Genomic DNA, 27,295 nt, shown 5'->3' with positions numbered 1-27,295 from the left:
CTTCCACCTACCTTCTGGCAGCAAATACAGTTCCATGTGACCCTCACCTGACGATGCAAACAGGCACCACAGCCCCTTCCAGAACACATGGAAATGGAACGGGGGCAACTTAGGAGGTCTCTACCTCGCTGTGGCCTGAGTCTACAGGGGCCATCAGACTTACTGCCCTGAGCTCCTGTCATCAGATGGCCTGATACTCCTCCTGTCCGGGAGTGGGGCTGGGTGCCAATCCTCGCCCCCAATCTCATTGCAAGCTCTGTAGCTCTTCTGTACCTACCTCCCCTGGCCCTTCTGGCTGCTGAGCCAAAATAAGCAAAGCCACAAAGTCACAAACTAAAAGCTAACAGCTAGATAGTCAGACCCATTCCGAGGGAATTTATCCAAGCAGATGAGCCGCACACAAAGGGGAGAGCTAGGAGAGGCCAGTGGTTTGCACCCACACCACTCCAGTCAGCAGGGTGTCCCAAGCCTGTTGACGTCTCAGGCACAAAGGGCAGTATTAATGCTGCCCCTGACAACTCTGTAAGAACTCTTGGGCCTTCTTGATGAACTCAGGACCAACACAGGAGGATGCCTGGGATTCCCTTGTTCCATTCCTATTCCACACTGATGTGTTGGCATCTTGGCAACACCCAAGCTCTCACTGCTTGTCTGACATGGGTTCTTTTGGTTAAGGAAAGGAAGGCAGCAGAGTCCTAGACTATGAGTGTGGTAGACTAAACAAGTCAACTGCACCTCAAACATCCCCAAAGTGGGTAAAGGAAAAATGTGAACTTGACCTCAACAAACGTACATGGCAACAGGATGAAATAAAAATAGCTGGATGGCTGTTATCCACCATCAATTAAAAACAATACAAAACAAAAATCATTCCTTAGGAAATATGACCAACCAACCAACAAACAAAACACCTGAAAACCACACAAAACATTCAGGTGACTGGCCTTTGCCTTCTGTGGGCCATAATAAAATCAGAGACAAGGGCTCAGCCATAAGACCAAGCATTCCCCTTCAGCATTCCCCTAGGAACAGAACAGAGGCAACTTCATAAACTAGAGCCTTAGACCATCTCCAAGGCCTGGAAATGCCACTTCATCTGAGCCACTTTCCACATGTGGGGTTCTGTAAGCCATGAGGCCATTTCTGGTTCCTGCTTCCCTCCAAATAGAGAGGTCAGCTCCAGCAACAACCCCCCACAACCAGGTGGTCTATGTGTCAAACTCTGACATTCAACCCCCACAGTCAGCTATCGCTCCTTTCTTGACATCTCCACACAGGCTTCCACTGGCATCTTCAGCCTGCTGCTCCTCATTCCCTCTATCCTAACTCTAGGAGCTAGAGATGTATGCAGCCACTACTGTAGGAGGTAGGGGGTAGCTGAGAACTCTCTACTCAGCAAATCTCTTTGCCCTCAGCCAGGCAGTCTGTGGACACAAAACGCTCCTCCCATAATAACTCAAGACAAGGAGGGAGATTGTGGCTCACTAGCTATTCAGTGACATGGGTACCACTTTTCTCTAAGAGTACACACTGACCAGCTGTCTCTTCCCCATCCTGCCTTGGCATATGGGAGGTGGGGCACTCTGGAGACAGTGGTGGGCACTTGTTGGAAGCACGAAGCTCCAAAGCTGCACTGATCTGTTAGCACTCACAGTCACCATTTCTACTTACGTGACCTAAGTTCCTGGTGGCCTCGGAATGCATGTCTATGCAGCAACCAGGACCATATTGACACTTTCAAGATTACCATGAACGGCCAGAAACCATGTGCTATGGATACAATAGAGCTGACCACAAACACCTGATATCCAGAGAGAACTGGGGTCCTCATCAAAAGGAATTCTATAGCACACTTGAGTCTCAGTTTCCATGGATACACCAGGGCAGGCGCTCACTGCTTGGTGCTGAGTAGCAGGGAAGATGATCAAATTGCCCAAGTGCTCAGAAGAATCTGAGACCTAGCCTATGGGTGCCAATGTTTTTATGCTCAGTGACTTCTCACAATGACCAGGAAAGTGTCTCCCCCCAAAGATTAAGGAATTAGATCTCTGTGTTCCATTACTAAGACCAGTGTGGGCACCCATCCCCGTCCATACCATTTTTGTAACAAGCCCCAGGAATGGTCAGCTGTGGCTCTCCTCGCCCTGGCCAAGCACCCACCAGGCACCCTGCCCAGCCAAGGGATCACAGGCAAGAGGGGGAAAAAGCAGACGAACATGGCTACCTAGAGCCTTCTAGAGACTGCCATCCTGACCTGCTGAAAAACCCCTTCTATGTCCATTTCTTTGCATATCAAATGAAGAAGTTAAACAGAGGCACTGGGTTCTCCATCCTAACATTCTAGGACAGACCAGTCACACCACTGCTTCTCAGTGGCCAGTTCCTTGTATTTCAAGTCTCCTACTAGTATAGACCATTAAAGGCAATTAGAGACGTAGGATATTTATTCTTCTGACATGATTACAGTACAAAGAGAGGCTGCCAAGAAATCAGGCAGACAAACAAGTATGTTGAATTCTGGAATGACACAGAAAAAGCAGGGTGGAACCTGTCAGATTTTTTTTTTTTTTTTTTTTTTTTTTTTGTCTTTTCTGTCAGATCTTTTGAAGCTCAGAGGTTCTATTCCTCTTACCTGGAGGCAGCGCAGCCAAGAACTTGCTTTTGATGCCATTACTCCTGCCCACATATCTTATCCCAGAGCCTCACACCACTGCTTAGCATCCTTCACTTCCCAGGTTCCTGGAGACTTCCAGGGCCTCTAATCCCTGCTGCAGGGCAGTCCCTGTCAGCTTTCCACACTCTGGATATAGTCTCTCCTCTCCTTCATAAGCGGCCAGGCCAGGGGTGTCAAAGTCTAAGCAGCCATTCCTCCAAGCTTTAAAGGGAACATAAAGTGAAAAGCTGGAAAGCCTGGGTATCCAGAAAGACAAGTTGGTAAGGGATTTTCTAGCAAACAGTAAGGTGGGGCGGGGGAGGCCAGTACCACTTCTTTAAAACCTCCTTAAACGCAGCCTGGAGGATGCGGGTGAGGAAGGAGCAGTGATTTCCCTGCACAAAGCCTTAGGGCCTTCAGCAGCATCAAAGAGAGGTGGGGAATAAGGGGTGGGCTTGGCAAGGCCAGAGCCAGAGCCCACCAGCTGTGATTGCCACATCCCTGATCTTCCGTCCCTTACTATCTGCCCAGTGGCCTGCATATTTCAGCTACTGCAGCCCTTTCTCAGTGTTAGCTTGGGAGAAGCAATGAAGACGGAATGAAGCTGTCTCCCAGGAGACGAACTAGTCAGCAAGGGTCACATATGCCTCTTTCAGGAATGCACTCCTGCATTGGGGACCACAGCTCCTGATCTGCCACTCGCCACCACAAAGACGACTGTCCAGGCCAGAATGGCATTTGCCATAAAATTAATGGCCCTGGCAGTGACTAAGGCCACTTGCTGTCATTCACAGTTCATCCCCAGGAGGAACAAACTCAAAATCAAGCACAGGCATTTGAGTAGATGAGAAAGGCCAGTCCAGAGCATTTGGTGTCTCCTTTCAGCGGAAAGGATGCACTTATGTCTGAAGTAGGTTTCTGTTTCTTTTAATAAGCCTTGAAATAGTGCTTCTTCCTGTACTAGAAGACACGGAGCATAGACTGCATGTCATGTAGTCTCCACTAGGCTGTAAGTCAATAGGGACTCTGACTAACTCTTCTCCCTGGAAAACATGTACTTTTTCTACATGAAAGAAAAAGATGTAGTAGTTTTTTTTTTACTATAAAATTTTAAAAACAAATGAAAATGTTTCAAAAATACACATTTTTCCAGAGTAGGAAAAGTAGTATGTTATAATGTTACAACATCTAACCTATATAATCTCTCCAAGCCTTTTTTTTTTTAACTCTGTCATACAGTGGGGATAGTATTTCAACTCCACAGGATTATTCCAGAGATTAAATGAGATGACGTATTAAGGAAAAAAACCCTATGGCATTTTGAGACTATAATAAGCAGAAAACTTAAAAGCAGCCTTACTTCAAACCATTTCTGGTATGGTTTATTACTTTTCTGTAGTGGGTGCCATTTCGTAATCTTTCCAGCAACCAACAACATTAAAGTATTTGATGAATATAATGGGAAATAGTCCCCAACGCTCATTCTGTGATGGTACCCCTCCACACATTACTTAGTGTTTGGCCCAATGACTTGCTTTGGCCAATTGGAAGCTGGTAAATTAGACACTGGTGAAGGCCTGAAGTGGATTTCAGAATGGGCACAGGGGACTTTCTTTTCAGAACAAAAACAACCAAGGTGGCTGCTGACCCAAAAATGGTAAAAATACGACTGACCTGGATCCAATCACAACACCACACAAGACCATGCCAGTGCATACAGGCTGTTCTGTGCCCTTGACTCTTGGCATGGTTTGTCACACAGCAGCATGGTAACTGGATGACTGACATGTGGCAAACACTCCACTCTCCTCCACTGAGGCCCCGGGAATACTCCAGGATAAGTGAGTACAGCAGCAGGAAAGGAAGGAAGGAAGGAAGAAAAACACAAGCTGCGGCAGGTTTGAGAGACACGTTTACGACTGAACATATTGACACCATTCTGGCAAAATTACTTAAATGGTTCTAACCAAAAGAAATGCCCTTGTAACTCATTCTCATGACTTCTGTCAAATTACTTGGCTACTGTTTCACCGCTTTCAGGATGTAGACTGTCAAGTTAGAGAATTTTCCAAATAATTATTTTTCAAGAGCTCCACATCCATGCACCTGCTTGTGTACAATAATCCTGTTGTCACTCGTTACATACGGATTTACTTCCCTGTGAGTAGAGCGCCCTGCGTGTATGAGGAGCTGAGGAAGCAGAGGTGAGAAGTTCTATGTGGATCTGTGTTACTGACACGAGCCGGCCACGGGAAATTGGCAAAGCTTCCCACTGCCTGGTAAGACAGATGGCAAAGCTTTTCTCTGGTCCAAGTGTGGCTGTTAATAACATGTACAGAAAATGTCCACTGTGGCTTTCTGCCCCCTGGGTATGTACAGCATGAAGGCCGCCCCTAGAGACATGGCTCCTACCAAGCTTCGCTCAAACCTGACTCCTTGTTTATCCTGTATGCACTAACCTTGCCTCCTTGTTCAACTGTTTAAAAAAATTAAAACGTGCTAAGTGTCTTCGGTGCTTCAGCTTCTCCATCAACCAGGCCAGATCACCTGGTTCCAATTCGTGTGTGTGTGTGTGTGTGTGTGTGTGTGTGTGTGTGTGTGTGTGTTCATATGCGTGTGCGTGAGTGTGGAGGAGCGTGAGTGTGAGGGTGTGTGAGTATGTGTGTGCGTGCCCGTGCGTTCATGTCTGAGAGTATGTGTGAGTGTGAGTGAGTGTGAGTGTGTGTGTGTGTGTGTGTTTGATTTTTATGCACTCCCTCGAAGCCCCAGGCAATCCCTGAAGCTGCTCAGAACAGGGCCGGCATGCATACGGGATGGAAGCTTAGTTAAGCACACCGCCTGTTTAATTCAGTTAACTCTGCACCAGGTTTTGAGGGGTACAGGGCAACAAATAACTGCTGTGAGAACAGTATCTCTCCAGGGCCACCTTTCCACCGAAGTGACACCTATTGCTTGGTACAATATTGTCAGCTCAGGCACTTGCCAATTGCTGAATGGCCCAACACACGCACACATCTTCTTAGAAGATGCTTGAGCTTAGGAAATTACACACGTGGCTACTGAGAACATGAACATGACTTCTATAACCAAGTCCTGGAATCATATAAAGAATTTTCCATGAAACGACACTAGGAAAATAACGAACTCCAGAGCCAGTCTATGGCTTCCTGCAAACCCCAATAATCATGATGTCAGGGTCACACTTAGGTTAGTTCACAAGTGAGCGTGAGGCCAAGTGTGTAAAGGCCAAATTGGCAAGTGGCCTAGCACCAATGGGGCTCAAATTTTAAGAAATTATTTCTAACTACATAATGAAGACGCCCCAAAAGCCTGTCTCCTTATCCCTGTGCCCTTCACCCGCCTCCACTCTAGCCCTGTGGTTCTGAGCACATGACTAGAGGCCTCTATGCTGCTGGGGGAGGGGCCGGTGTGGTTCAGTCTTGGTGTTCACTCCAGCATCCAGCATGATGCCTGCTATTTCATGTCCTCTGTGAGAGCTCACTGACCACAACTGTTTGCTGACCTCTCCTTTCATGAACGAGCCTGTCCCAGAGTCCAGCTCTCCCCAACGCCATACCTGGCCCATCTCCAGAATCCTCACCTCATACTGGTTTTTCACAAGTGAATTTAGGCAGCCATGTCTTCACTAACTGTAGTATTTCTACAAGACATCTTTACATCCTTTTAGAAACGAGGTTAGAAATAAAGACATAAATCAAAATAGATTTCTCTCTAGATCAGCAGTTCTCAATCTGTGCATCATGACTCCTGTTGGGTGGCGGGCGTGGGGGGTGGGGTGGGGGGATGGGTAGGCGGCGGAGGTCCCACCCATATCAGAAAGAAGCACAGGTGCTGAGACACCATGAACACTCACGTGTGGCTTTTCCTCTTTAAGGAGTATCTGAGCCTGGAAGAGTGTGTTCCTGGTTCAGGTCTGCCTAGTAACTTGGCTTAAAACACTCTTGACACAACAGCAGACACATCATTTAATGTCAAACGGCACACAGTAAACACAGGTTCCTTCGGTTGCCGTTCTCACTGTACACATGAGAAGTAAACAGCGCAGAGAGCGAGGGTCTTACGTTGGCAGCACCCAGACTAAGGACTTACGTCTCTGGGGCTGGAGGCCACGCCCAGCGTCACAGAGGCCCAGACTGAAAATCATTCTCAGGGTGTCACATTGGCCTTCCCCAATAACATATGATAAAATAGCATAGCCAGAAGAACTATATATTACATATTATATAGCATATATTTCTATATGTGTGTATGTATATATAACACACACATACACATGTATATGTATGTGTATGCAGTGTGTGTGTGAGTGTGAGTGTGAGTGTGAGTGTGAGTGTGAGTGTGTGAGTGTGTGTGTGTGTGTGTGTGTGTGTGTGTGTGTGTGTGTAAAATCTTGGCCTCTGGTTTCATGGAGAATCCATAAAGGCAGGGGAGGCGTGACAGCAAGGGGCCACAGCAGGAAACAAAGAGCTCACATTTCACCACACTAAAGGCATAGTGACAGTGAACTGGAAGTAGGAAGTGGGGCAAGGCTATAGACTCTCAAATCCCATCTCCAGTGATGCACTTCCTCCAGTGAGGCTGCACTGCCTGAAGGTTCTACGACCCCCAAAGAGGGCTACCAACCAACGACCATGCACGAGTTCAAACCCGTGAGCCAATGGGAAGGACATTTCCTAGTCAGACAAGCTTTGCCACCGGTACCATTCATACCCTACAAACCTAATCCTATGTCCTTCTCACCCTGACTCTCCTCGACAGCTGGATTTTCCCCTAAGCTACCACAGACTTCTCACTTTCAGGGATGTTCATGCATGTATTCTCTGTGATGATGTGAGAGAACAGTGGGGGTTTTCTCTGGTTTCCTATGAAATGTCTACCTCCTCCTCCATGACCCAACATGTAGCCCTGGGAAAAGGGGGGCCTGCCAGTTCTAACCCTTGCTGATTCAGCCAAAGGACGGCCCTAGCCACCTCCGAATCTACATCACACTGTCCTGCAGGCATCACCTGAGAGGATGGTAGTTGGAGTCCCCCGCTGCAGAGGAGTGATGAAACCCTCCCCAGGATGAAAACAAGTGGACCCAGCACCAGATTAAGTGCTGTCTGTTCCTTCCCCACAACACCCAGCTGCTGCGATGCGGGCTATAAATCCACCCCACGGCTGCGGACAAATGATGTCTAATTATAATGCCTTTTCCTCTCCATAAACTTACAGTAGACTTAGCAAACCAGCTGACCTTGAAGGGAAAAGGCGAGATCCTATAATCAGCTCCCTGCAAGCACTGCGGGTCACTGTAGCTGGCGCCACACTCCATAAACTATCGTAAGCCAGGGCAGCGGTTACGTGCCCATGCTGGGGTGGGGGAGGGCAGGTAGCCATGAAAATGAGGAATGGATGATCTTTTTAAACGACTCACCTGAGGAAATACCCGATAACCTTGGCTCATATCGGCTGTGGGAACAGAAACCCACTGGCAAGAGAAGAAAAGAACGGGTACGGGGCGGTTTGGGTTACAATTAGAGCACTATCGGCTGAGGTGCACACTTAAGGACCAGAATTCTAGTGTCCTCAGCCATTTGAAACAAGCGTAGACCCAAAAGAAACAACTCCCTTGAGTCAACGAGAAAACTTCCTGGACCATCCCAGACAGGCCTTCTGGTATCCTCCCAGATGGACAGGAGGATGAGGACCTCTTTTAATCACACCCGAAAAAGATCCCTGGGGCTTTCACTCACCGCCGGCCAGGTATAGCTGTGAGCAGAACGCTGTCACCAGCATCCAAGTACATAAACAGAAGCCAGTCAGCTGATCTCCCCTGTGAAGAAACCCTGGTGGAACACGGTCCAGGAACAAAGTCCTGTGCTGAGAATTCTGAGTGTTTGTGAGAACGCTCTAAGAAAACCAGACCAGAGCCTGCGACCTCCGTTTCTTCCCAAAGCAGAACTGTTCTTGGACTGACTGTGGCTTTGTGCTCCTCACAGGTTGTAGCGGGTGGGGCGGGCTGACTTCAGATCACTCATTATTGCTTGCTGCTGTTACTCCAGTAAAAGTTTAAACTATCCTTTCTACACCTCTATGGAAAAACATTCTTTTGCCACGTGCAGCTTGTTCTTCGGATTGGACACAGCTCAAACTCATTAGGACTTTCCCCTGGTAACTTTTCCTCACCCTCGGGGTCTAAGTTGTCTGAGGCTCTGAGTAAAGCTGGCTACCAGTCCATCTCACTCACCGGCTCCCTTCTTCCAAGTCCCACCGCCGCCTCCAGGGTGGAGACAACACCCAACTCTACTCAGAATCAGAAGAAACGCCAGGTTGCTGTCTGTCTGCTTTGGCAGTGACTACAACAGCCATAGTCATGATTTTACACAAAGCTTCGCCAAGATCTAACCCTGACAGTAAGGTAGAGAAGTTTGGAACATGCTCCTCTTTGGGGGAGGTGGGGAGAGTCCATTCATTTATTAAAGAAAATATTATGCATTTAAGAAAATGCAATAGAAATATCCCCCTGTAGAATCTGACTTGTGTCTTTGTTGTGATTAAAGAAATTATTTTATGCCAGGCATGGTGGCACACACCTTTAATCCCAGCACTCGGGAGGCAGAGGCTGGTGGATCACTGTGAGTTTGAGGCCAGCCTGGTCTACAAGGCGAGTCCAGGACAGCCAAAGCTACACAGATAAACCCTGTCTCAAAAAAAAAAAAAAAGGAAAAAGAAATTATTTTATTTGTGTATCATGGCTTATATTTAAAAGAAAAAATAATACTAAAGCATCACAATAAAGTTCTCCCACTTTGTCCTCTTGTAGTACTGTTTTATTTACTTATTTGAACATGCATGCATGTATGTCTGTTCATGTAGATGTGTGTGTACCTGTGCATGTATGCACACCTACACATGGAGGTGTGCAAATATCAATAGCAGATGTCTTCCTTAGTTGTGTTCCACCTTATTTTTTTTAATCAATTAAATTTCTTCTTTACACATGTATGTGATGAATCCTGATTACTCTCACCTTCCACCCTCTACCATCTCCCTCTCATCCCTGTCAGCACTTCCCTTTATAGGTCCATTTCCTGTGTTCATGTGATTTTGTTTTGTTTTAGGACCCACTGAGTTGACCCCAGGCCATCTGTGTGATAACGTGTGATAACAATCCGACGACCTGGCAGGCTTACCAGCAAGTACACATCTAACAATAAAGACGCCCTCTCCACAATCCTTTAGTAGCCAAGAGTTCAGGTAGAGTCCTACGAGCCCCTCCCCATCCATGAAAAGCTGTTGACAGTCTTACATAGGCTTAGTGTGGACAACCAGAGCTGTGAGTTCACGACTGGAATGGCTGTGTAAGTCCTAGAAGATGATATTCTATCACATCCCCCCCCGCCCCCCCCTGCATTATTTCCATCCATTATTCTGTGATCTTCTCCGCGTGTTAGAGGGTATGGTACAAATGTCCTATTTTAAGGCTGTAGTCTTTAACTGTCTCTTCTGCTCAGCACTTTGAATAGCCAAAAGTTTCTGTGTTCCTGGCTGTTGACTCTAAGGAGACACCTCTCTGAGTCAGTGTGAGGATAGCATTCGTCAATGGGTCTAAACACTGATGCTTAGAAAGCAGTTTGATGCTACAGCAATGTAACGACACGGAAGTAAATTCTCCCTAGGGCTTATGACCTTCACAGACAAAAGGTTTTGACTGCATTTACTGAAATTTGTCTGAGGAGCAGGTAGTGAATCCAATCAGAGAGTGGCTGGTTACCACCATAATAGCAATGCCACTACTGTACCAGTGAGCACATCATTCTTGCTGGGGTAGTGTTGTCTTTAGGGGTTCACAGCTGGCTAAGACTCCTGATGCCATGTCTCTCCAAATAGCCTGCATAGCACCTTCTCACATTATGAAAGCCGGCAGCAGAACATTTAGAATATTTACAATGTTATATAACCTCCACCCACACTATTTTTTTAATCACACCCAAACAAAGCCCAATATTCATTAAGCACTTATTTTCCCCTTCTCTCTTTCTCACAGCTCCTGACAACCACTAATATGCTTTCTGTTTCCACAGACTTACTTATTCTGAAATTTTCAATAAAGGGAATCATACTGTGACTGGCTGCTGGCACTCCATTTCCTTTTATGGTTGACAGAGGGTGAGTATATGCCACACTTTGTTTCTCCACAAACCCAAGCCATTAACATACACTTGGGTTGTTTCTGCCTTCAGAATACCATCACTCCATCCTCCTCCATCATCTATACACAAGTATTTGTTTGACCATCTGTATCTTTGTTTGCTTGCTGAATTTTTTTTTTTGAGAGGCAGTGGTGCTAAGGATAGGATCCAGTGCCTTGGGTACACTAGGGAAGCACTGTACCGCTCGGTGGTAGCCCTAATCTGGACATTTGTTTTCAATTCTTTGGGGGTAGGAGAGAAATTGTTAGAACTAGATTGCTTAGGACGAATAAATCTGTACAAACTCAGGGATGCTAATTTTGTTAGCAACCACAAGCAGTGTTCCCTGACACAGTAGCAAGAACACCAACCGTAACAGCAACACTGATAATGGCGATAGCACAAACGGTAGTGGTTACTCAAGTCTTGAGGCCAGCGGAAGGTTGAGAATCATGCCAGCACTGCTCTTAGTCTCGTTTTCCACAGAGAAAGTCATGTAGCACGTGTTTCTGTCCATGTTTCTATAAACACTGTGATACATCCAACACCCAGAGAACCATTCAGAAGCACGTGGTGCTTGTGCTGAACCTGAGCTGCGGCAGCGCAGCCACCCGAAAGGAGGATGTATGACTCTGTGAGCTTGCCTCCCCTGACATCTATTGTACACATCTCCTTCAGCAGCTTCGTCTACGTAATGTCTGTCACAACCACGAAACCGTAAGGTCCAGCACAGAAGGGGCCTATGCTTGTCCCAGTGTGAAGTGCCAAGCCCACGTCCAACAGTCAGCACCATGCGTTCCATTCACTAAATGCACGCCGGGTGCAAGAGTCTGTGCCGATGTCTTTAGTTGCCAGCACACACGCTGTAGGCTCTGAGCTCCACACTTGGCTCAGCTGCCTTTGTTCATGCTCAGATCCTACTTGTAGACATGGGTCCGCATGTCCTTTGAAACCTGGTTCTTCCTCATCTGTGATTCATGTCTACTCTGTGTCTATGGGATCTGAGGTGTCCAGGGATCAAATTCTTCTTCGTGGACCTGAGAAAGACAGACTCCAAGGCATTGTGCCCCTGCCCTTACAGCTATGTGCTCACATGGGCATGACTTTTACACAGCCTAACAGCCAGGATAAAATAACGACAAGTACGTACAGACCTCAAACAGGCCAGGAAATTATTAGTTAATATGCATCAACTAAACTTCAGATTCTGGAGATGCAAAAATTCATCCAAAATATTCCATATGGCCCCCCGAGATCCAGTATTCTGTCAGCCCTAAATAATTTAGCAAATAACTTCTGTTTGCATATTGGACTCTGTCTCAGCTGTAAAATTAAGAAACAATCTTATTAAAGGTAATCATTCAAGAAGGTTAACAGGGGAAAGAAAATAGATCCTCTGTGACCTTCAAAGCTGAAGCTGCAAGGGAGCCTGAGCCTGGTATTGAGATCGTACCCTGTGGTAGATGGGGATTTTTCCCAGTGGAAAGACAAGTCCCCAAACCCATAAATACAAAGGCTCCTCCCTTTTACTGAAGTGAATGGATTCTGGCCTGTGATACTGTTACACAGCATCCACACACAGAACTCTAGAGTGTGCTGTGATCTGGGCATGCCCCACAGCAGGAGGTTGGCATGGCACAAACTGCTTGAGCCGATTGACCCAAGTTGTTCCCATGGCTAATGAATGGGATGGCCAAGGGGAATGGCCAGGAAGTGTAGTTCTGTATGAAGATGTGTGCTTTTTCACTCCGGTACAGCAGAATTCCCAAGGGGAGGAAATTTTTTTGGTCCAAGAGACTTAATCATTATGAGAAAAACAAAGGCTGGGGCGGGGGGGGGGGTGGACCACAGAAGAGAGAAAGTGGGTGGCAGAGGGAGAGGAGAAGGAGGGGGACCAGGCCAACGGCTTGGTTCCTGAGGGCCCCATCATCTGAAAGTTTCATCACCCTAAGAGAGCACAAGCAAGAGAATCAAGGCTGAAAGTGCACTCGGGTACTGAGGAGGGCTGAGGTCGTCCTTTAGATAATTTTAGCCTCTTCCAATAATCAAGTTATAGGCAATATACTTAACTCGATCTGTACAACACTTTCAGGATGTTCTGCGGACCCCTGGGTTTCTATGGAGACACTACAGTCCGTGCTACACTCACACTGGCTTGTTGCATCACCTAGTTGTGTATCTGCCATGCAGGAGGCCCCCAATGGAATCGCAGGACAGTGCCCCACTGCCTAGGTGATGCCGCCCAGAGCATTCTGGGAACCACACAGGGACGAACCTCTCTGTTGAATTATGCTGCCCTCCATGGAGTTCTGATGGGGTCCTAAAAATATGGTTTTGACTATTAATTTATGCCTTAAGTTTGAGAGGGTCCAAAAAGTCCTCCCACCCTGCTACAGTACACTCTGAGAGCAAAACATTAAGTGGATTTCAAGAAACAGTAAAATGGTCTTAACCAAGTTTCTAAAAACCACTTATTCCCCAAAGCTGTGTGTTTTCATGCTATGGTTTTGAGGTCTTTATGTTTTCTTTGGATACACAACCAGGTTCTTTGCGGAGGGTTAAGTTTAAGTCACTGAATAAAGTATCCAAAATCCAGAAACATCTACAAACATCATACCAAGCAAGATAGGAGTTCCCTAGGTACTGTGGAGCTTCCTGGAGTAATTCATTCTTGGCTTCTTGCCGATTTTTCATTTGAAGCCAACAAACCTTGTTTGGTTCATTAACAAACACTCCAGGAAAGCAAATGCCTCCACCTGCTCTCTCCTAATTCATAGTTTCTGGCTTGATGAAACATGATGTTGGAAGCTGTTGCAGCTTGTATCTAAAAAACTCCTGAAAATATCTGTGTGTTGAAGGCTTGTTTGACAGCCTGTGGCACTATGGGGACTTGACAGAACCTTCCGGAGGTGGAACCTAATGAAGGAAGCTGGGTCACTGGAGACATGCATTTGACGGGGCTTGGAGGATCCAGCCCCTCCCCCTCCCTGTTTGTTTCACATCTGGCATGTTGATAACAAGGCTTCTCTACCACGTGATACCCCCATGATATACTGTGATGCTATAAGCCAAAAGAAACAGAGCCGAGGGCCTGCAGATTAAGCCCATAATTCAAACACATTTCAGGCTTGTTACTTGAAGTATTTTGTCCCAGTGCTTGACCCGAGAGCACTGCAGTGAGTGTTGTCTCTGAGTTAGGTTGACTGATTCTCAACACAGTCTCAGGCATACACTAATGCTGACTCAGTAGTGGCCAGATATGTGAATAAAATTAAAAAAGAAGGGGCTGGAGAGATGGCTGAGAGGTTAAGAGCACCGGCTGCTCTTCCAAAGGTCCTGAGTTCAATTCCCAGCAACCACATGGTGGCTCACAACCATCTATAATGAGATCTGGTGGTCTCTTCTGGTGTACAGGTACACAGGCAGGCAGGACACTGTATACACAGTAAGTAAATAAATAAATCTTTAAAAATAAATTGTAATTTGGAGGCAGGGCAAAATCAGACAGAGCTAACTCAGCTTGCAAGTTCCTAGGGTCAGTGGGGCTGGATGCACATGTGCCTGAGCGTCAGGGTCTGGAGCACCACGAGTCACTGGCATCTGCACGCCAATGCACAGTATGTTGTCCCAAGCCAGTGAGTAGGTAAGAAAGGCTGTCTGAAGACTAGAGGGGTCTAGGCATCACCAGTGAGCTAAAATTATACTTGTTACCCCTTCTCTGTGACTTAGCTTTCCACAGATTCAGATGGTTAGAGACAATCATGCTCTGAAAATACTACAGAAAACTCTCAGAAATAAACAAGAGGATTTTGTTCAAGTAATGCTTATTGGAGTTGACCCTGGCTTCAAAGCCCAAGAGCGATGTGCCCTTATGGGATCTTATGTTCCTAGACGTTGCTGGAGGCCAGGAGGAAGTAGATGTAAGTGGATCCCAGGCCAGGGAGTTCCCTCTGTTAAGAGATTCTAATCTACCAGCAGTCCAATGACAGTTCATCGTCACCACGTCACACTGCCTAGAAGAAATCTGAACTGGGAAGACTCAAGGGTCCCAAATTTCCCTCCCTCGTGGGTCTTTAGGAAGCCCAGATTTGGGTGGTGGTCTCAGGGGAGTCATGTAGGCAAGGATGTGTCAGAGCCAGTCCTGTCCTTGGAGTAACTGCCTCTGAGCTACCAGAAGCTTCCAATCAGGATCTACTTGACTGAGTGCTCCCTGAGATCCAGTGGCAAGTCTTCACCACATCACAGACGTCATAAAAATGAGAGTCATATGGAGTCTCTGATATGACTGTTCCGAGTAACCACATGTGATTGCTCCAGCTACCAGGTATGATCTGCCAGTAACAGGCATCAGGAACCTTTTGGTGGAGCCAAGTGATGTGCTCTACAAGCAATCATGGTCATCCTCCTCTTGGAAGCAGATAACCCTCCACATCATGGCCCATGAAAGCAAGGATGATGTTCTGGTTTGTTTTCTATTGCTGTGATAACATACCATGACCAAAACATCCTGGGGGAAAAATGTGTTTGTTTGGCTTTCGCTTTCAGGTCACAGGTCATCACTGAGCTAAGTCAAGGGGAAGGACACAAAATAGGAACCTGAAGTCATCACGACCATAGAGAAACACTGAAGCTTATGCTGAGCTAGCTTTCTTAATCCTGCTGAGGCACACCTGCTTAGGGATGGTGCTGCCCACAGTGGGCTAGGCTCACCCACATCAATCATCAATCAAGAGACTCTCTCACAGACATAACCACAAGCCGGTCTCATCTTCAGTTGAAGTTGCCTCTTCTCAGGTGACTCTAATGTCACACTGAAAATAAAAACAAACAGACATAGAAGGTATGGTAGGTACCCATGGAGAGAGTCAGACTACGGCACTGGGACACAGAGGGCCTCCTCATGTTTCTTGCTGTAAGGCCAAACCCTGTGCACAAAATATCCTCAGTGAATGAAGGTCAGTTGCGGAGCTCAAAGAAGTTGCATAAAGTATTTTGAAAACAAAAGATAGACAGCAGGGACTGAAGACTAGAGGACAGCAACAGACACCCAGGAAGAAGTCTTCAAGCAAACTCCCTGAAGCTGTCAGTCCCGAGCACACTGCGACAAAGGAACGCATGGTGCTAATTCCTACACCAGCCGCCAGCCCTGTCCTGTGAGTTACTTGCGCTGAGCCTCATGTATGTTAGTCTTTGGTCCTGACTCTCCTATTTCCTGAAGGGAACATCTGGCATAAGAGGCTGCTATTCAGCCAGGCATGGTAGTGCATGCCTTTAATCCCAGCACTCAGGAGGTAGAGGCAGGTGGATCTCTGTGAGTTCGAGGCCAGCCTGGTCTACAAAAAGAGTTCCAGGACAGCCAGGACTATTACACAGAGAAACTCAGTCTACAAACAAACAAAGATCATGCTATACTTTCCAGGAGCCCATGGAAGTGGTGTCTATATCCCCAAGAGTAAAATCCCTTTGTATTAACATGTCAGTAGTGCCTCCTGGGCTCACTCCAGGACAGCATCAGCCACCTCCACTCAGCAAAGTGGGCTGGCCTCTCCCGCAGATCTTTAGAGTCGACTGAGAAAGATACTGCAGAGACACAGCCATCGCACTGTAGCACAGTAGAGGAGCAGGGTCCATGGAGTCACAGTCCTTTGATACTCATGTTCCTGATAAAAACTGGGGTAGCCTTTGCATCCTCCTGTGTGCTTGCTCGCTATGCCATTATAACACCACCAGGCTGTGAATAACAAGAATGCTACATGGGCAGCTGTTATACTGTTTTCTTTAAGAAATACCAGCAAGATAAAGGTCTGTTTATAGTCACTACAAATGCAATTTTTACAAAATAAAATATTACACAGTTTTCTTATGCTCTTCCATACAACTAAGTCCCAAGCCTGGTTCTACATAGCATAAAAATGGTTATATTTTTCTTTTCAACTTATTTGGAATATGTGCCAAAAAAACATCGATGCCTATGTTGTTACAAATCCAGTAAAATTTTTATGTCATGGTGTGCCTCTAGGTTTTTGAAAACATATTGAAGATTTATAAATATTCCAATTATATATTGTTTCACAAATCTACCTGCAATATATATACACATGGTAGAAATTTGTCTGCCATATATTCAGGCCTACTACAAATTAATCTAGTTGGTTAGAAACTTTTATTATTTCTCAGCCTTTTAAACGTGCATGGCAAATGAACAAAAAAGCACTGCCTTTGGAATATTATGATCTTATACAACTAGGAAGTGGTATATTATAAACTCCTAAAAAGCCAAGGATTTTAATGACCTATATAATTATTAAAATAATAAAAGAAGACCTGAGAGTCATGCAGCAAGAAGTAACACCTCCTTCTCACCTCCACCATCTGCACAGCAGCAGCAAAGCAGCGACCATGCATGAATGCATCTCCATCTACGTTGGCCAGGCTGGTGTCCAGATTGGCAATGCCTGCTGGGAGCTCTACTGCCTGGAACATGGCATCCAGCCTGATGGCCAGATGCCAAGGGACAAGACCATGGCAAGGGATGGCTCTTTCAATACCTTCTTCAGTGAGACAGGCGCTGGCAGGCACTTGCCCTGGCAGTGTTCATAGACCTGGAACCCAGTCATTAATGAGGTTTGCACTGGCATCTTCTGCCAGCTCTTCCACCCTGAGCAGCTCCTCACAGGCAAGGAAGATGCTGTCAATAACTATGCCAGTGGCCACTATACCACTGGCAAGGAGATCGTTGACCTTGTCTTGGTCAGAATTTATAAACTGGCTAACCAGAGCACAAGGCTTCAGGGCTTCTTGGTTTTCCACAGCTTTGGCGGGGGAACTGGCTCTGGCTTCTCCCTGCTGATGAAGTGGCTCTCTGTTGATTGTGGAAAGAAGTCCAAGCTGGAGTTCTCCATTTACCTCATCCCCCAAGTTTCCACAGCTGTGATTGAGCCCTACAATTCCATCCTCACCACCCACACCACCCTGGAGCACTCTGATTGTGCCTTCATGGTAGACCATGAGGCATCTATGACATCTGTCAGCGAAACCTCAACATTGAGTGTCCAAGCTACACTAATCTAAGCAGTTGATTGGTCAAATTGTGTCATCCATCACTGCTTCTCTCAGAGGTGATGGGACGCTGAATGTTGACCTGACAGAATTCCAGACAAACCTGGTGCCCTACCTTCATATCCACTTCCCTCTGGCCAAATATGCCTTGTCATCTCTGCTGAGAAAGCCTACTATGACCAGCTTTCTGTAGTAGAGATCACCAATGTCTGCCTTCAGCCCAGCCAACCAGATGGTAAACTGTGACCCTCACCATGGTAAATACATGACTTGTTGCCTGCTATACTATGGTGATGTGGTTCTCAAAGATGTCAATGCTGCCATTGACACCATCAAGATCAAGCATACCATTCAGTTTGTAGACTGGTGCCCCACTGGCATTCATTACCAGCCTCCCACTGTGGTACCTGGTGGAGACCTGTCCAAGATACAGAAAGCTGTGTGCATGCTGAGCAACACCACAGCCATTGCTGAGGCCTGGGTTTGCCTAGATCACAAGTGTGATCTGACATATGTCAAGCACAACTTTGTGCACTGTTATGTGGGTGAGGGTATGGATGAAGAGGGGGGGTTCTCTGAGCCTGTGAGGACATGGCTGCCCTACAGGAAGGAGGATTATGAGGAGGTTGGTGTGGATCTGTTGAAGAATAGGGTGAGGAAGAAGGAGAGGAATTCTAAATTAAATGTCACAAAGGTGCTGCTCTCACAGGGGAGTTTACTCTGTTCCTGCCGAGAGCTGTGGTCTCTGGTCAGTTCATTTGTATGTGGCACTGTGTTCTTAGAGCAGTTACTGACATCTGCTTTAAATGTGAATGATTTAGCACAGACCCAAGCCATCCATTTCACTGATAGGTTTTAGATAAAATATTCCCTGTCTTAAAAACATAATTAAAGAAGAGTTCAACATTTAAAAGTTAATTTTTAAATTGATATACCAGAAAATTATACATGTAACAGAGCACCACTCAGTGTTTCGGTGCATAAATGCATTGCATCACATTTAAATTGATTTCAACAGAAACATCAAATCTTTTCTCATAGCTTACTGAAACGTATAGTGTATTACTGTTCTCTGTAGCCAACTTACTGTGCAAAAGCACACCAGAAGTTCTTGCTCCTATCTAACTGTACCTCAGAAACCAGAAGCAATTGCAGGTTGGTTGGTTTGTTTTAAGTATTATTGACCAATGGGTGGCAGCCCATGCACATGTGGTACCCACAAATGTGTGGGACTGATGCCTGTGTCGACATTTAGGGTAAGGAAAGAGCCACTGAGAGTCAGTGCATGGATCACAGACATCCAAGGGGGCAAAATGCCCACTATCAGCTGGAGCAGGAAATGAGGAAGTGAAGGATGTCTCTGCTATTCTTGCTATGGTACAGAGGTCAGAAGGACAAGTCTCTGTCTGTCTCTGTCTCTGTGTGTCTGTGTGTCTGTCTGTCTGTTTCTCCTCTCTCTCCTCTTTTCTCCTCTCTCCCCCCTCTCTCTGTGTGTGTGTGTCTGTCTGTCTGTCTGTCTGTCTCTCTCCTCTCTCTCTCTCTCTCTCTCTCTCTCTCTCTCTCTCTCTCTCTCTCGATCTGTCTCTGTGTGTGTATGTGTGTCACTGTTTGTGTATGCACAATTACTGCAAGGAAGGCTAGTTCATCAGTCTTTTTCCTTTAGAAAGCGTCATTGTGAAGTAGATCATCAGGGCCACAGGATGATCTGCTTTGTCATGTATCCTCACCCAAGAGAAGGAAAGTCAGCTGAAGGCTCGGTGCAGATGGGACCTCACCAAAAGCCACCGTGGTCCAGCCTCTTCCTTCCTCCTGGAAACTGATTTTTAATGCAGGGAGTTGTTCCAATGGTTCCTAAAGGGTGTTCGAATGTCTAGTGTCTAGATTCACTGCATTTATCATTATTTTCAAAATTACAGACCTCGCAGCATCTAGAAAAAGCAACACTCAAGGTCATTTGGTCAGGCTGACTTTACCAGTTTTGTATCTTTGGGGAATAAGATATTGAGTCAGTGAATAGGTCATTTGTTCAGCCCTGAACATATTCAGCATTACACAGCCCTCCATCCTGATCATTAAAATAAAATAAAATCACGATATTGCTCCTGAGGGGAAAACTGACAAAGTGAGGTCCACAGCATTCCAGGTTCTGTGTTTCTCACAGAAGGAGCATTGCCAGAGCCATGTAGGTCCTGCTGTAGGCCTGGCATGACAGACCCTAATGAGAAGCCCTCACATGGATTGGCCCAACGAGTCACCAACACTTGTCCAAGAAAGGGGAGTGTCACAGGCACATGAAACAAAGGCTACACTGTGACTTGAGCCATCACTGCCCCTCAGTTTCACGGGCTGCAGTTGGTCCAGGCAGAAATGCACTCACCAGGACCACAGGCACCCATGCCAGTCAGTATCCTGAAGTGCTTTTCTGGGTGCCTCTGAAACCTTGTCTGGGGACACTGACCTGTAGACCAGCACCACAGAGTACCCACTTGAGCCTTGGGGAGTATGACAGGGCAGCTGAGGCCCAAGGACCAGTGCCACTGTCATACCAAAGGGTCCCTGGAGATCAGGACAGCCTTGGAGGAGATAGGCATATACAGCAGATGGGCTGCAGAGCCAAGAGCCAAGCTTCAGTGCAGCAAGCATTTTATGGTGACCTCTGAAAAGGGGGTTAATGGACCATCTAGGCTCATCCTTCTTTTACCACTCTGGGCATTTTTTCTCAGGACCAGAACTAAAACAGTTGCACTTAAAGCTTCTTTGCTCAATTAACCTCTTTGTCTCACCAGCTCTCAGAAAACCTTAAATGCCACAATCCCCCAGAGCTGTCAAGTTAAAACTCCTCCAGCTACGTGAAGTCAGCCCAATCTATGCCCCCTTTAGATTCTGAGGACAGTCTACCCCTCTCTCTGCTGTCCCCCTCCCAAAGGAACCAGCCAAGAGGAGAATATGCCCCCCCCCCCACCCTCTGCTTGTATCTGTTCTCAGGGTCTGGGATAAAGGATTAATGAGCTAAAAGCCTCAGGTGGGCTGAAAACTCCAAGCAGAAAGTTCACGTGACTGATAACACCTGTGGGCTGTCACGATCCAGGCACTTTCTCCTAAGGATAGCAAGATTCCACCCCCACCCCCACCCCCACCCCCACCCCCACCCCCACCCCCACTGGTATCTATTACTTTGAGACTGCAGAAGGAACTGACCTGCAGATGGAATCTTCTTTTGGTTTTGTTTTGTTTTGTTTTTTAATCTCTCTATTTAGGTGATGGTGGTGCACACCTTCCTTTCTAAATAATTTATTCAGATTATATCTCAATTGTTATCCCTCACTTGTATCTTCCCATTACCCCCTCCCTCCCTCTTTTAGCCTATTCCTCTCTTCTGGACCTGTGAGAGAAGGGGACCTCCTCCCCGACCATATGATCACAGCCTATCAGGTCTTCTCCGGATAGTCTGCTTCCCTTTCTTCTGTGTGCCCACCAGACCTCCACACCAAGGGGGAATGGTCAAATAGGGTGCACCAGAATTCATGTCAGAGGCAGTCCCCACTCTCCCCACAACCATGGAGAATGAGCTGTCCATTGGCTAGATCTGATGGAGGGATCCTAGGTTTACTGCATGCATTGTCCTTGGTTTGGTACAGCAGTTTAGACAGCTTCCCCTGGGTCCAGATCTGCCAACTTGATGGGTTTTTTTGTGGGTTTCCTGGACCCTCTGGGTCCTTCTATCTCACCATTCTCCCATACCACTCTCACCTGGAGTCCAATAGTGAATCCCAGCATCTGTTCCCATCCTCTGCTGACTCTCAGAGGACATCCATGTTGGGCTAATATCAATTATAAGTGAGAATATACCATGCCTGTCTTTCTGGGGCTGGGTTATCTCATTCAGGATAATCATTTCTAGTTCCATCCATTTCCCTGTAAATTTCAAGTTTTCCTTGTTGTTAATAGCTGAGTAGTATTCCATAGTGTAAATGTACCACAGTTTCTTTATCCATTCTTTGACTGAGGTAAATCTAGGTTGTTTCTAGATTCTAGCTATTACAAATAAGGCTGCTATGAATATAACTGAGCAAATTGTTATGTGATGGAGCATCTTTTGGGTATATACCAAGGAATGAAATAGCTGGGTCTTGAGTCAGCCCTATTCCAAACTTTCTGAGAAAGTGCCAGATTGACTTCCACGGTGGTTGTACAAATTTGCACCATAGGCTGGCTGATGAATAGAATAGAATCGAAGACCCAGAAATAAATCCACACACATATGGACACTTGATTTTTGACAAAGAAGCCAAATCTATACAATGAAAAAGGACAGCATCCTCAACAAATGGTGCTGATCTAACTGGATGTCTACATGTAGAAAAATGCAAGTAGATCCATATTTATCACCATGCACAAAACTCAAGTCCAAGTGGATTAAAGACCTCAACATAAAACCAGAGAGACTAAATCTGTTAGAAGAAAAAGTGGGGAAGAGCCTTGAACTCATTGGCATAGGAGACAACTTCCTGAACAGAACACCAACAGCCCAGGCTTTAAGATAAACAATAAATGGGACCTTATGAAACTGAAAAGGACAGTGTAAAGCAAAGGACACTGTCAACAGAACAAAGCAACGGTCTACAGACTGGGAAAAGATCTTCACCAACCCTACATCTGACAAAGGTCTAATATCCAAAATATATAAAGAACTCAAGAAATTAAACACCACCAAACCAAATAACCCAATTAAGAAATGGGGTTCAGAGCTAAACAGAGCATTCTTAACAGAGGATTACTGAATGGCCGAGAAACACTTAAAAGAAATGCTCAACGTCTTTAGTCATCAGAGAAATGCAAGTCAAAATGACTCTGAGATTCCATCTTACACCCATCAGAATGGCTAAGATCAAAAACTCAAGTGACAGCACATGCTGGTGAAGATGTGGAGAAAGGATGTAATCTTCTATCCCAAAGTTCCCCTTTCTGCTCTACAAAATCCCAAGTCCCCTGTGCCACATGGTCACACGATTTACTCTTGAAGAGAGACTGGTTTTCTTTAAGACTGTAGTCCTTGCTCTTGTATATGTGGTCATCTGCTGGAGCATGGTTGATCTACCAAGGACTACAGTCTTAAAGAAAACCCAGTCTCAGAAAACTAAACGGAAGAGATCATCTCAACTGTAAACATTACATATTTAAAAATTATAGATTTCCCCCCACAGGTACTGCTCTGAAAATATACATCCTCCTGCTGTTAGGCTGTGGTGAGAATCCTGGTTTCTTTTTTAAAAAAAAAATTCAGTTATGTGAGATGTGGATAAGAGGCTGCTTCACAGCAGGAGATTGTAATTTGCCTCGGGCACTGGCAGGGGCGTGATTTTTGCCAGCTGCAGATAGTTTTAGGTTCGGAATTCTGGGGGCTCTTGAGAGGGCATGAATGCCAGAGCCTAGAGAGAGAGGGGGCAGCACTCCAAAGAAGAAAAAGGCTGCTGCTTCCCCTGCTGCTCCTGTTGGCGAGATCCTGACAACAAAGATTGGACTTGCCCCAAGGAACCCAACAACCCTAATGAGCAGGAAGTAGTCAAAAGAGGTCTATGGCCCCTTTCCCCTCTAACCTTCTTTCTCACCTATCAAAGTGTTGGAAGATTAGAAAAAATAAGGGTTGGAAGGAAGACAGAGATATAGAGACCCAATAAAACAGATTTTTAAAAAATGCCTACATTAGGCATTAGAACTTTTTGACACTGAGCCTTGTACTAGGAGAACATACCTGAGACAACTAGTTGATAAAGCAAAAAAGCTTACTTTGGCTCACATTCTGGAGGTTCAAGTCCTCGGATGGTAAGCCCACTGGTTTGGGACCCGGGCAGAGGCAGCAGCATGTCGGGGCGGAAGTACAGAGAGGAAGGAAGTCAGAAATGAGAGGTCACCCCTCCCAAAGCTGCACCCTCAAAAACCCAAGTGCCTTCCGTTAGGCGCGGCCTCCTAAGGTCCACTCCTCCACCGTCACCACTCTGCCTTCCAAACCTGGAATGCACAGACCACTGGGGCACACAGATGCAAACCTTAGTGGAACCCAGGGCTGCCCAATAATTTCAGTGGTCACAATTCGACCTTTCTATATTTTGGTAGCATTTCTGTATTTTTAATAACCCCCCAAAGATGAAAATGTAGTCTAGAACCTCAATATATGTTTAAAGATATTAGAACCTTATATTTGAAAAAAATTTTTTAAAAGAATTAAGTATCCATCATTTTTAGTAGTTTCACTTCTTTTAGTTTGATTTGACCCTTTTTCCTACCTAAAGAGCCATGGGTATAATTTTTACCAAGGGCCCTCAAATGTCCTGAAAATCCTACTTCTCTGCTCAGGAATCATTGTTCCTGGTAGCTAATTACTACATAACAATAGATGTGGAAGTTACACTTGGTACATTTTAGCACTTTGCATCCAATTTCTTCTTTGGAGCAGATTTGTTTTCTTTATTTGCTTTTCATTTATAAGTTTTTCTAAATCTGTCCCAGGAAACATCCCATTATTACACTTTGTAAAAGTTTTCTTCTTCTTCTATATTGGCCACATTTAAGAAGAGGAAAGTAAAAACTATAATCTCTCTAAGTCAAGCCCGTCATTTTCCGGTTCAATTTGTTAACCATAGGAGCAAATGTTTGAGCCTGGTGCCTACTCTGAATATACCAAAACATTTTAAAATAATGCCAATTTCATAAAGAAATAAAGACATGTGTGGTACAGCCCACGTGGTGGAACTGAGAAGTGAACTCAGAGCTGCTGGGAAACCTTCATCCTGCGGCATGGCGTCTGAGCTTCCTTCCCTTTTGTTCCACCCAACTAATGCTAAGCCAGATGCTTCCTTGGGGCTTGCAGTGTTCCAGAAAAATCCACATAACTCTACTCAGGCACCTTTCCTAGAATACTAATTACTGAATTACAGCCAAACCTTCAGGAACATTGTGAGGCATAAAGCCACCGAGGACAGAAAAAGCACAAGGACCCAAGCTAGACGGATTGCAACAACTATCATTTTTGCCATGAAAAAAAAAAAAAAATCAATGTTTGCCACAGTAAAATAACTTTTCACTCATACTCCTCTTGAGTTAAAATGTTGTGGGGAGGGACTTGGTGCTGGAGGAAGGAGATACGCTCCTGTGGCTTTCCAGGGACCTAGGGAAAGCAAGTGGATACAACAGAAGCCCACCAGCCACGGCTGGAGTCACCTGGACTATTTGCCCCTTGGGAGAGTCTCAGGCAATCTCCTGTGAGCTTGGGCTTGCCCACGGTGACTCTATTAGTCAGCCTCTCACTGTTGCCACACAATGCCTGAAACAATGAGCTTAAAGAACAGAAAATGTTGATTTTGACTCATGGGTTTTGCAGTTGCAGTGCATGCTCAGTTTGGTCACTTCAGGGCTGTCACGAGGGCTTGGATGCAGGAGCACATGGTAGAGGAAGATGCTGGGCCCGTGGAAGCAAACGGAACCAGGAAGTAAACAGAGAGAAAGAGGCAGGGGTTCCGCTCTCCTCTCAAAGGCATGCCTCTGGGGTTTTAACTACTTCTCACTCTCTCAAGGGCGCACAGCAACCCAGTAACATCATAAGCTAAAAACCAAATCTTCATGGACTTTTGGAGGAGACTGAAAATCCAAACCATGGCAGAGGCCAAACAGTACCAACTTGCTAAATGGTTTCCATGAAGACAGAACATTGTATTCCTTCTCTTTGTATTAAAAACATTTTTGACTGAAAAAAAAGTAACTTAAGAAAGCTGGATTTATTTTGGCTTACAGTACTAGGGAATATATGGCTGCAGGAGCTTGATGCAACTGGTCACATTGTATCAGTAAGCAAAGAGCAACAAATGTTGTTGCTCAGCTTGTAGAGTGATGCTACCCACATTTGCCAGACTTTCTCACCTCAATGAATCTAAGCAGTCCCTCACAGACATGGCCAGAGGCCTGCCTGTCTTCTTCCATGATTCTACATGGTGTCAAGTTGGCAATCAATATTAACCTTAACTGCATCTCTTACCAAATGGCACCTAAATACATAATTTTTAAGCTGTTGCCTTCCACCTTTTGTCCCTTTAAGCTAACGGCTATCTCATAATGCAAAATGCAGCCAAGCAAACTCCCAAAGTATCCGCAGTCTCTATCAGTTCCGACAATGTTTTAAAGTATAGGATTTCTTACACTCGGGCGATCTCTTAATCACGAGTCCTTATATAATCATGGAACAAGTTATATGCTTCAAACATGCCATGGAAGTGTAAATATTTTCATTCTAGAAAGGAAAAATGGGGGTGGGGTGGGGCAGGGCACAGCAGGGAAAGACTGGACCAAAGCAAGACCAAAACTCAACAGCAGAACATCAAATCCTGTGGCTACATGTCCAGCATCTATGACTCATGGTAGAATCATCTGAGTTACAAAAGGCTTCATTAGCCCTCCAGTCCTGCCACCGCAAGTGCACATGGCTTCTGGAGGCCAGCTTTACTCCATATTGATAGCTTTCTTCAATAGCTATCCATGGCTCTAGCATCTCCAGTATCCCGGTGTCTAAATGCATCTTGGGATTCATCTTCACAGCCTGACAACGTGGCCTCTGAGGGCCTCCTTGCAAAAAGCACTTTCTTAGGCAGTTAGTTTCAAGCTGGGGATCCTTTTTGCAACATTCTCAGTTCAGGCTTCTTCTTTTAAATAATTTGCATTTTTATAAATTAGAGCATTCAAGCCGGGCGTGGTGGCACATGCCTTTAATCTCAGCACTCAGGAGGCAGAGGTAGGCAGATCGCTGTGAGTTCGAGGCCAAAGTGAGTCCAGAATGGCCAAAGCTACACAGAGAGACCCTGTCTCGAAAAACCAAAAATAAATAAATAAATAAATAAAAATAAATAAATAAATAAATTAGAGCATTCACTGGGTGGTATCTTGCCTTCGCTGTACCTTTCATAATTTCCTATTAGTCTCCTCTACCCTGCACCCCCACCCCAATACCAGCTTTGTTCTGCTTCCCTTTATTTTCCAAATCCTCACTCCTGGTCCATGACTAGTTTCCTGCCTTCAGTGAATTTATACATGCATTATCTGAAGAGTTAAACATAGAATCCGCAATGAGTAAGAACATTCAGCACTTGCCTTCCTGGCTGCCTCACTCAGAATGATTATTTCCAGCTCCATCTATTTATCTGTAAATTTCATGATTTCAGCTTTCTCTTCAACTAAGCAACATTCCATTGTACATATGAACCATACTTTCCTTATCCATCCATCAACTGACAGACATCTAGGTTGCTTCTACTTCTTTGTTGTTTTTTTTTTTTTAATTTTTACATGTACTGGTGTTTTGCCTGCATGTATGCCTGTATGAGGGTGTCAGATCCCATGGAAC

At 45.6% G+C, this 27,295-nt stretch overlaps 1 protein-coding gene and 1 pseudogene across 3 annotated transcripts in view; one reads left to right on the top strand and one right to left on the bottom strand.

Moving 5' to 3' along the window:
* Positions 1-27,295, bottom strand: part of SH3RF3 (SH3 domain containing ring finger 3) — a 286,187-nt gene that overhangs the window by 177,849 nt on the left and 81,043 nt on the right. The window lies entirely within an intron of this gene.
* Positions 17,206-18,585, top strand: LOC311580734 (tubulin alpha-1A chain-like; annotated as a pseudogene). The gene has a single exon. The product of its transcript is annotated as a tubulin alpha-1A chain-like (transcript).

The sequence above is a fragment of the Acomys minous genome (assembly GCF_964271855.1).
Source record: "Acomys minous genome assembly, chromosome: 13".
In the NCBI taxonomy this organism is placed as follows: domain Eukaryota; kingdom Metazoa; phylum Chordata; class Mammalia; order Rodentia; family Muridae; genus Acomys; species Acomys minous.
The sequence above is the reverse complement of the archived record's forward strand: the minus strand, read 5'-3'. Positions and strand labels throughout refer to the sequence as shown.